The following is a 10,060-nucleotide window of genomic DNA, read 5'->3' as shown; positions in this document are numbered from 1 at the left end:
GAAGGCATCTTATCTGCCTGATACCCATCTTCCTGAGGCCGATCATCTTGTACTTTTCAGTGAACTGGTTGCCAATGGCATGGAATTCAGACTCCTAGACCCCTAAATGCAGTCACTCTGCATTCTGTCTGCCCATTACTGGACTTATTATGTGCTTGATCTGGAATGAGTTGTTAGAAAGGATTAAAAAAGCAAATTAACCATTGGAAAGGACATTTGCTGAATTAAAGATTAAAGTTTTACTCTCAAATATTTGCTTGTTTACCATTAGTCAACCTGAGTGGGGTGAGGAATTCGAGATATGCTGTCAGGTTTTAAATAACACAGCATTGTAAAAGGAAGAAGGATGTTTTCAATCCACTAAGTGTTGAGAAATTGCTGATGTTTCATGCAGTCCAAATTAAAATGGGGAGTATTATTTGGTATGAATTATAACATGTTAATTCAAACAAAGCAAATCTGAGCAATAATTTTTGTAGGGAGTGATTCCTCCCACACACAATGAAGTGAAAAGTGGTTTAAGGAAGTCCAACAAGGTAAACTGGACAAATAAGGTGAAAAAGATGTTCTGTTGCCTTTCAAAACCATAATTGAAAGGTTATATTTGGGGGAAAAAAGTTCATCCCTCTTTCAACAAACCTTTCCCCTTTATATCATATGGGTTCAGTACTGTTAGGCACCGACGGGTTTCCATGGGACAGCGCGGTAGTAGAGTGGTTAGCCAAACACTTGACAGTGCCAACACTAAGATCGGGTTTCAGTTCCCACTGCTGCCTGTAAGGGGTTTGTACATTCTCCACGGTTGTGGGAGAGGAGCAGGAAGGTGATCGGTGGATTTGACAAAGGGCTGAAAATGGAATCTGGTAGAAGAGAAAGCTGCAATCAAGGGAGGAGAACAGCAGAATGGATCGGTAGAGGGAGGGTAACCAGTGGGAGTACTGCATGGCTGATGGGCAGATGTGGGAGGGGATGAAAGCACAAAATGGGGGCAAGAGAGAGTGTTGGCAGAATTGGGTGGCTCAGAAGGAGAGAGACCAGGAACAGAGTTGGAATGGTTTACTGGAAGGTGGTGAAATCAACGTTCATGCCATCAGGTTGAGGCCACACAGGCAAATGTGAACGGCTGTCAAACATGCCCCCTCCCTCTTTCCTGAAGCTATGTTAAATCGTCTTCATTGCCTTTATGTATTTCTGCATGCCTGCTGGTGCTTCTAATAAAAATGTCCTCCTTGTAGTAGATTCCAATGCTCTCCCAATGACAGGTAGCTCGTAGCCATGTCATCCTTCATTCATGTATTTTTTCCAAAATTTTTGCAGACCTTTTATTGGGACCTTTGAAAATACAGGGAGATTTTGTCACTTCCAAGACATGCACAAGACTTTGATAACTAGGGCTGCAGATAATTGTATCAATGGTGCTGTTTAGACTTTAGTCCAGGAACTTGCCTGGTGCATTTCCTCAAGTGATAGAAATTGAACTTAGTCACCCCACAGCCACAATCCCATTCCAAATGTAATATTCCATACTTTTACCATCCAGTACCCAAGCAAACTAACCAGAGAAAGTATATTTTTATCAGTGAACTTTCACCCTACACTGTTTTGCTTCTAAGCGTCAAGTGTTTCTGCCTTTTTGCATGAGCCACTGCATGTGTAAACAAGTATGAAAGGAAATTGAAAAGAAATGTTGCTTGCAAGGACTTTAGATTTAGATCATGAAATAGAATTTCTGGAAGCTTAGGAGGCAGATTGCAGTTTTCAGAATCAATTGTTCTAGAATCTGACACAATCTGACGACAGTTCTGTCATCTGAAAAAGGTAGTGTCAAGAGCCCTGCGGACCTGTGCGCCTCTGAAAAGGTAGTGTCAAGAGCCCTGTGGAGCTGTATTTGTAAATCTTATGTAGAGTCGTTAAGCTTTTGTGCTTTCTGTTTAACCTTGCCAAGTTTATTTTGACTGGCACTGGTTTTTCCACATATTATGATTATTTAAAGCAGGCTCATGATCAGCACTAATTGCGGCATCCTGGTGTTTCAAGAATGACTTGTCTCGAGGTGTCACTCAGTCCTATGAATAAACTTTTGTTTATGTCTCTACATGGGAGTTTGTCATTCCTCTGCACCTGGGTTCGGTCATTTGTCAGCTCAGGAAAAGTCCTCCCCATCCCTGACCACATCGATAAGGATGCTCTTCATCAAGGACCCTCACCACCCGCCCTTCTCCCTGCTGCCATCAGGAAGGAAGCACAGGAACCTTAGGTCCCACACCAACAGCTTTAGGAGAAGTTATTAGCCTTCAACCATCAGGCTCATGAACCCGAATAAATAAAATCACTCATGTAGTCCCCGGTAAGCCTCAGGCTCGCTCAACTCGCTTTCGTCCAGGGGGAGCAGCTTTCGGCCCCGCCAAACTGGGTAATCAAGTTTGGGTGGATGCTGTGTGATGTGCCCCACCCCACCAAATAACAGACAATACACCAAATGCGATTAAATGATTACACTTTATAGATCTTTCTGGAACTATGTATTTAATAGAGATAAACTATAAAAGGAAAATAAAAGGCGCCAAACTTATCAAAGTTCAACCACTTCGTGCACAACAGTTGGAGCTCAGATAACGGAGTCTTCCTTCCACCATTCGATCCCCTCCGACCCCCTCGACCCGCTGCCTGGGACCAACCACGGTGGTCGACCGGACGCTCCACACTAGTCTGTCTTTGTCTCCTCTCCTTGCCGAACACCCTGGGCTTGGGACTTCCACTCGGGGTCCGTCCTGTCAGCCAGCTCACAGCATCATGTCTCCTCTCTCTGTCCCCATCGCGCCTCCTCCCTCAACACCCGCGAAAAACAATAGCTTACAGACACACAAGAAGAATAACATCTATCCCAATTGGTTCGTTCTCTCTCGTCAATAATATAACCCAAACAAGCAGAGAGAGAGAGAGAGAGAACTCCTTACATCACAGTTATTATTGCAAAAAAGCCATTTTAATTATAACATAACAAAGAAGCCATTTTGTTAGCCTTCGCAGTAACATAAAGGAAGAAACCCCTTACACTCTTCCCCTGCCAAACAACATCATGTCCTCATGCCTTCTAAATAACTCGCCAACCCTTCCCGCAGACACAAACACCCAATCCAGGTACAAACGGTCACATGGCTCCCCAAACAGTAGACCTTACACCCTGTTCCACGGGCGCTATATAGACCAACCTATCTGGGAGTTTCCTAATCCTCCGAGACCTCCGTACCCCCTCACCTAAACCCTTAAGGCTCGGACACTACTGGGGATACCTCGGGCCTGCTTGACAAATCCTCTCTCAATCTCTCACTCATGCCCCACTGCAACTCGAAGCCCCCTGTCCCGTGTCCAGGGCCCCGCTTCTTTTCCTTCCGGGTCCTGCCGTAACTCAGACTGCCCACATCTAGCCCTCCCCAATACACCCGACTCAGTGGGAGAAGGGCCAAAAGTCTCTTCCTCAATCAAGGGGAAGTTAATGAAAGGCAGCATGTACCACACATCCAGAACATCATCCTTTGAATCCGTATTCTTCCTCATTTCATCGATCGGTAGCTGCTGTTTGATTTTCTCCAAACTGAAGCACTTAGCCTGGGCTGCCTCTGCAGCCTCCTCAGCCTCCTGCAGTCGAGACGTCAGCTTCTTCTCCGACTCCTCCAACTCTCGCCCCAGTCTCAGCAGTTCTGACCCACGCTTCGTGTCCATCTCCACCTCGGACGCAATTACACCACCAGCTTCTTCCAATCTGTTCTGGATTGATGTCTCGAGTTTCTGCTGATCCTTTCGAAGGTGGGTCATTGTTTCGTCTCTCTGGATTAATTCATCAGTACATGACCGCAGTTTCAGCTCGGAATTACGTTTCTCCGTTTCCACTTTGACGAGCCTGAACTCCAAGTCTTCAGTGGTTGTCCTGGGCTCCAGCCCTCGCCTCATACCATCATCCCCCAAGGTGAATCCGAACCCTAGGCGATCATCTACATACGCCAAAACTCCAAACACCTCCACATCCCCCATGGTCTTCCCCCTGCCCTGCGGGAAGGTTCCAGGGGCTCCGGATAAGCCCTGTGGCATCTTTTCGGACTGGAAGAATGCTAAGGAACCTATAACGGCCGTCTTCTCCTTGTCGGCCTCACTCATCGGGATCTGGCAACATCCACTCCTCAGATCCAGCACATTAAACCACGTCGCACCATTCAGACAGACCGTTGCGTCTTCGGCCCTTAGGCCCGTATTCTGTTCAGTGACAGTGCGCCTGTTCAGAGTCCTATAATTCACACACACGCTGCCTCCGTCTTCCACGGCTACAGGGTCCAGTCGCCGCGACCTCTCTCTCACCGAGGTGTCTTCAGTGGTCAACTCCCCTCCTTCATGGTATTTCGGAGCGTCTACTAAGAGGGTCTCACCCTCAGATACTACCCCCAGGCCGTTCCACAATCAGCTCGTTTAAATTCGGTACCGGCCCAAGGCTGCAACACACGTCCTCACAAGCAGCTCGAAACGCTGGGTGCACAGACAATGCCCCCATGAACTCCAGTTTCACTGACCAATAATTATCTTCTGGATAATCACTGGCACTGGTACACCAAATCTCCAGTGCCCTTAATGTTGTCAAGGGTAAATGCTTCAGAAACCGGTTGTAAAACGAACTGTACAACAACTTGACCTGCGCCCCAGTGTCGACGATGGCTTTAGCATAGCTTCCATCTGTCCGTAATGACACACGGGGGCGTGGTCCCTCTAAGCCTTCAGGAATAGGGTCTGTTCCTTTCGGAAATTCCTTGGTACATTGCTGGGAACGTGTTCCCCCTGAGACCCCAAGCCGTTCCCCCACTGGGCCTCCACTAAGTTTCCCAACACCTCTCTGATCAGCTGAACAACTGAGGGAGAGGCTGATCTCCCTGGCACTGCAAGCAATTTAGCTCCTCCCCTAGCCTGAGAAGATACACTGAAATCTTTTCCCCAATCTCCTGACACAGGTATGGAAAGCCTCCAAGTCTCGTACGCCTCCGCCCCTTTAGGGGTGGACAATATCCCAAGAGCCTGCCATAGCTGGAACATTTATTTGCAGACACTACCTCCGAATCAGACCACTCTTTCCTCTCTCTCTCTCCTAACAGTATGGACAGCCCATGCTCCCACCTCACCTGGGGCACCAATAGACACCGGCAGTCCCACAACCAACTCATCAGTGCTTGTCTGAACTCAAACAAAGACCTTCAGGGTACCAACAGCCACCCCACCCAACACGCCTGCAGTAATAACCAGCAATCCCACAGAGACACACATTACCAACTGCAATCCCACAGAGACTTGGAGGCTTTCCATACCTGTGTCAGGAGATTGGGGAAAAGATTTCAGTGATTTAAACAGGGCAATCACACAGCACTCCACTGAATCAAATCTCGGATGAAGCCCCCAAATGTAGCCCCCTGGTAAGCCTCAGGCTCGCTCAGCTTGCTTCCATCTAAGGGGAGCAGCCTTACATCACAGTTGTTATTACAGAAAAGCCATTTTAATTACAACATAACAAAGAAACCATTTTGCTAGCCTTCACAGTAACATAAAAGAAGAAACCCCTTACACTCATGCCAACAGTGAAGTCCCACCTGATTCCACAAACTCAGGACTCACTTTCAAAGGAGGCTGCAACTCCTGTCCTCAATAGTAATTCTTGCTTATTGATCTCATATTATTCTCTGCAACTTCTGCCACCTCCAACGGGATCCCACCACCATACACACCTTCCCCTCCCTCCACTTCCTGCTTTCTGCAGGGATCGCTCCCTACACAACTCCCTTGTCCATTCGTACCTCCTCACTGATCTCCCTCCTGGCACTTGTCCTTGCAAGCAGAACAAGTGCTACACCTGCCCCTACACCTCCTCCCTGACTACCATACAGAACCCCAAACAATCCTTCCAGGTGAGGTGACACTTCACCTGTGAGTCTGTTGGGGTCATATACTGTGTCAGGTGTTCCAGATGTGGTCTCCTGTATATTGGTGAGACCCGATGTAGATTGGGAGACCGCTTTGCCAAGCACTGTGCGCCATGAACCAGAAAAAGTGGCCACCTATTTAAATTCTATTTCTCCCATTCCGATATGTCCATCCATGTCCTCCTCCACTGCTGGGATAAGGTCACACTTAGATTGGAGGAACAACAACATATATTCGCATTGAAACCTTTTGAATATTGAAAGGCCTAGACAGAGTAGACATGGAAAGGTGTTTCCCATGGTGGGAGAGTCTAGGACAAGAGGGCACAGCCTCAGAATAGAGAGGCGCCCTTTCAAAACAAGGATACGGAGAAACTTCTTTAGCCAAAGGGTAGTGAATTTGAGGAATTTGTTGCCATGTGCAGCTGTGGAGGCCAGATCGTTGGGTGTATTTAAGGCAGAGATTGATTGGGTCTTGATTGGACACAGCGTCAAAGGTTACGAGGAAAAGTTCAGGAACTAGAGTTGAGGAGGAGATAAAAATAAGGATCAGCCATGATTGAATGGTGGAGCAGACCTGATGGGCCTGATGGCCTAATTCTGCTCCTATAACCATATAACCATATACTAATTACAGCACAGAAACAGGCCATCTTGACCCTTCTAGATCGTGCCGAATGCTTACTCTCACCTAGTCCCACCGACCTGCACTCAGCCCATAACCCTCCATTCCTTTCCTGTCCATATAGCTATCCAACTTAACTTTAAATGACAATATCGAACCTGCCTCAACCACTTCTGCTGGAAGCTCGTTCCACACAGCTACGACCCTCTGAGTAAAGAAATTCCCCCTCATGTTACCCCTAAACTTTTGCCCTTTAACTCTCAACTCATGTCCTCTTGTTTGAATCTCCCCTACTCTCAATGGAAAAAGCCTATCCACGTCAACTCTATCAATACCCCTCATAATTTTAAATACCTCTATCAAGTCCCCCCTCAACCTTTCACACTCCAAAGAATAAAGACCCAACTTGTTCAACCTTTCTCTGTAACTTCGGTGCTGAAACCCAGGTAACATTCTAGTAAATCTTCTCTGTACTCTCTCTATTTTGTTGACATCTTTCCTATAATTCGGTGACCAGAACTGTACACAATACTCCAAATTTGGCCTTACCAATGCCTTGTACAATTTCAACATTACATCCCAACTCCTATACTCAATGCTCTGATTTATAAAGACCAGCATACAAAAAGCTATGTCTTATGGTCTATTCCGCCTGGGTAGCCTCCAACTAGATGGCATGTACATTGATTTCTCAAACTTCCAGTTATGCCCCCACATCACCTTTTCCCTCTGTCACTTCCTTGCCTGCCCTTCACCTCCCTCTGGAGCTCCTCCCTATTTTTCTCTGTTCCATAGCCTTCGTTCCTCGTCTTTCAGACTCCCCCTTATCCATCCCAGTATCTCTTTCAGCAATCAACTTCCCAACTCTTTACTTCATCCCTCCCCTCCCCCACCTTCTAAATCTACTCCTCAGCGTTTTTTCTCCAGTCCTGCTGAAGGGACTGGCCCAAAACCTCGACTGTACTTCTTTCCATAGATGCTGCCTGGCCTGCTGAGTTCCTCCAGCATTTTGTGTGTGTTGCTCAGATTATTATGTCGCTTTTCTTTTTTATATTTCCACAACCTGTTGTCTTTTGCACATGTGCTGTTTATCTGTCTTTTGTGTAATTTTTCATTGATTTTATTGTGCTTCTTTGTAGTTATTGAGAATGCTCACAAGAAAATGAATGTGGCCTCTGGATTGCAGACAGTGTCATGCGCCAGTCTGAGGAAAACTGCAATGATTTGGCGTATGAATGCGTGGCTGAGGAATGGGTGCAGGGAACAGAATTTCAGATTTTTCAATCATTTGGATATTTTCTGAGAAAGATATTACCCATTCAAAAAGGGTGGGTTGCACCTCAACCCGACATGAACAAATAACCTTGCAGGCAGGTTTGTTAAAGGTGATGGCAAGGGGTAGGAACCAAAGTGATCAGGCCAAAGATGAGGCAGTTGGTATAAGTATATACAGAATCAGAATCAGGTTTATTATCACCGGCATGTGTCGTGAAATTTGCTGGCTTAGCAGCAGAAGTTCAATGCAATACATAATATAGAAGTAAAAACTAATAAATAAATAAGTAGATCAATTACACGTAAATTGAATAGATTAAAAATTGTGCAAGAAATAGAAATCATATATATTTAAAAAGTGAGGAAGGGCTCAATGTACATTTAGAAATCATATGGCAGAGGGGAAGAAGCTGTTCCTGAATCACTGAGTGTATGCCTTCAGGCTTCTGTACCTCCTACCTGATGGTAACGGAGAGAAAAGGACATGCTCTGGGTGCTGGAGGTCCTTAATAATGGATGCTGTCTTTCTGAGACACTACTCCTTGAAGATTCCTGGGTACAGTGTAGGCTAGTACGCAAGATGGAGCTGACTAAATTTACAACCTTCTGTAGCTTCTTTCGGTCTGGTGCAGTAGCCCCTCCACTCACCCCCCCAACCCCTGATGCAGCCCATCAGAATGCTCTCCATGGTACATCTACAGAAGTTTTAGAGTGTATTTGTTGACATACCAAATCTCTTCAAATTCCTAATGAAGTTTAGTTACTGTCTTGCCTTCTTTACAACTGTATCGATGTGTTGCAACTGATTAGGTCCTCAGAGATCTTGACACCCAGGAGCTTGAAACTGCTCACTCTCTCCACTTCTGATTCCTTTCAATTGCTTGAAAGGGAACACTGGCAGAGTTGGTGGCAGAATAGCAGTGGCTGAAGTTTCTGTGAGAAATTTTGAAGCTGTAGGATAGATGCCTATTAAAGAAGAAAAAGTATTCTAAAGGAATGATGAGGCAGCCATGGCTAACAAGGAAAGTCAAAGTCAGCAGAAAAGGTAAAGAGAGGGTATATAGCATAGCAAAAATTAATGGAAAGTCAGAGAATTGTTTGGAACTCTTTGAGGAGATTACAAGACGGATAGATAAAGGGGATGTAGTGGATGTTGCATAGTTAGCTTTCAGAGGGCCTTTGACAGTTGCCACACATGAGGTTGATTACCAAGTTAAGAGGCCATGGTATTACAAAAAGTTACTAGCATGGTTTGAGCATTGGCTGATTGGTAGGAGGCAGTGAGAGGAAATAAAAGGATCCTTTTCTGGTTGGCTGTCAGTGACTAGTGGTGTTCCGCAGGGTTTGCTGTTGGGACCACTGCCTTTTATGCTGTATATAAATGATTCAGATGATGGAATAGATGCCTTTGTTGCCAAGTTTGCAGATGATATGAAGATTGCTGGAGGGGCAGGTAGTGTTGAGGAAACCAGTAGGATGCAGAAGGACTTAGACAGATTAGGAGAATGGGCAAGTAAGTAGAAAATGAAATACAATGTTGGAAAATGCATGGTCATGCACTTTGGCAGTAGAAATAAATGTGCAGACTATTTTCTAAATGGGGAGAAAATCCAAAAATCTGAGATGCAAAGGGACTTGGGAGTCCTGGTGCAGAATACCTAAAATGATAACTTGTAGGTCGAGTCGGTGGCGAGGAAGGCAAATGCCATGTTAGCATTCATTTCAAGAGGTCCAGGATACAAGATCAAGGATGTGATGCTGAGGCTTTATAAGGCACTGGTTAGGCCTCACCTTGAGAATTGTGAACAGTTTTGGGCCCCTCATCTTAGAAAAGATGTGCTGGCATTGGAGAGGGTCCAGAGGAGGTTCACAAGGATGATTCCAGGAATGAAAGGGTTAACATATGAGGAATGCTTTAATGGCTCTGGGTCTGAACTCGCTGGAATTCAGAGGGATGAGGGGGGAATCTCATTGAAACCTTTCAAATGTTGAAAGGCCTAGACAGAGTAGATGTGGAAAGGATGTTTTCTATGGTGGGAGAGTCTAGGACAAGAGGGCACGGCCTCAGGATAGAGGGGCGCCTTTCAAAACAGAGATGCAGAGAAATTTCCTCAGCCAAAGGGTGGTGAATTTGTGGAATTTGTTGCCACATGCAGCTGTGGAGGCCAGGCCTTTGGGTGTATTTAAGGCAGAGATTGATAGGTTC

The sequence above is a fragment of the Mobula hypostoma genome, chromosome 5, assembly GCF_963921235.1.
Source record: "Mobula hypostoma chromosome 5, sMobHyp1.1, whole genome shotgun sequence".
Lineage (NCBI taxonomy): Eukaryota > Metazoa > Chordata > Chondrichthyes > Myliobatiformes > Myliobatidae > Mobula > Mobula hypostoma.
This window is presented reverse-complemented; position numbering follows the sequence as displayed.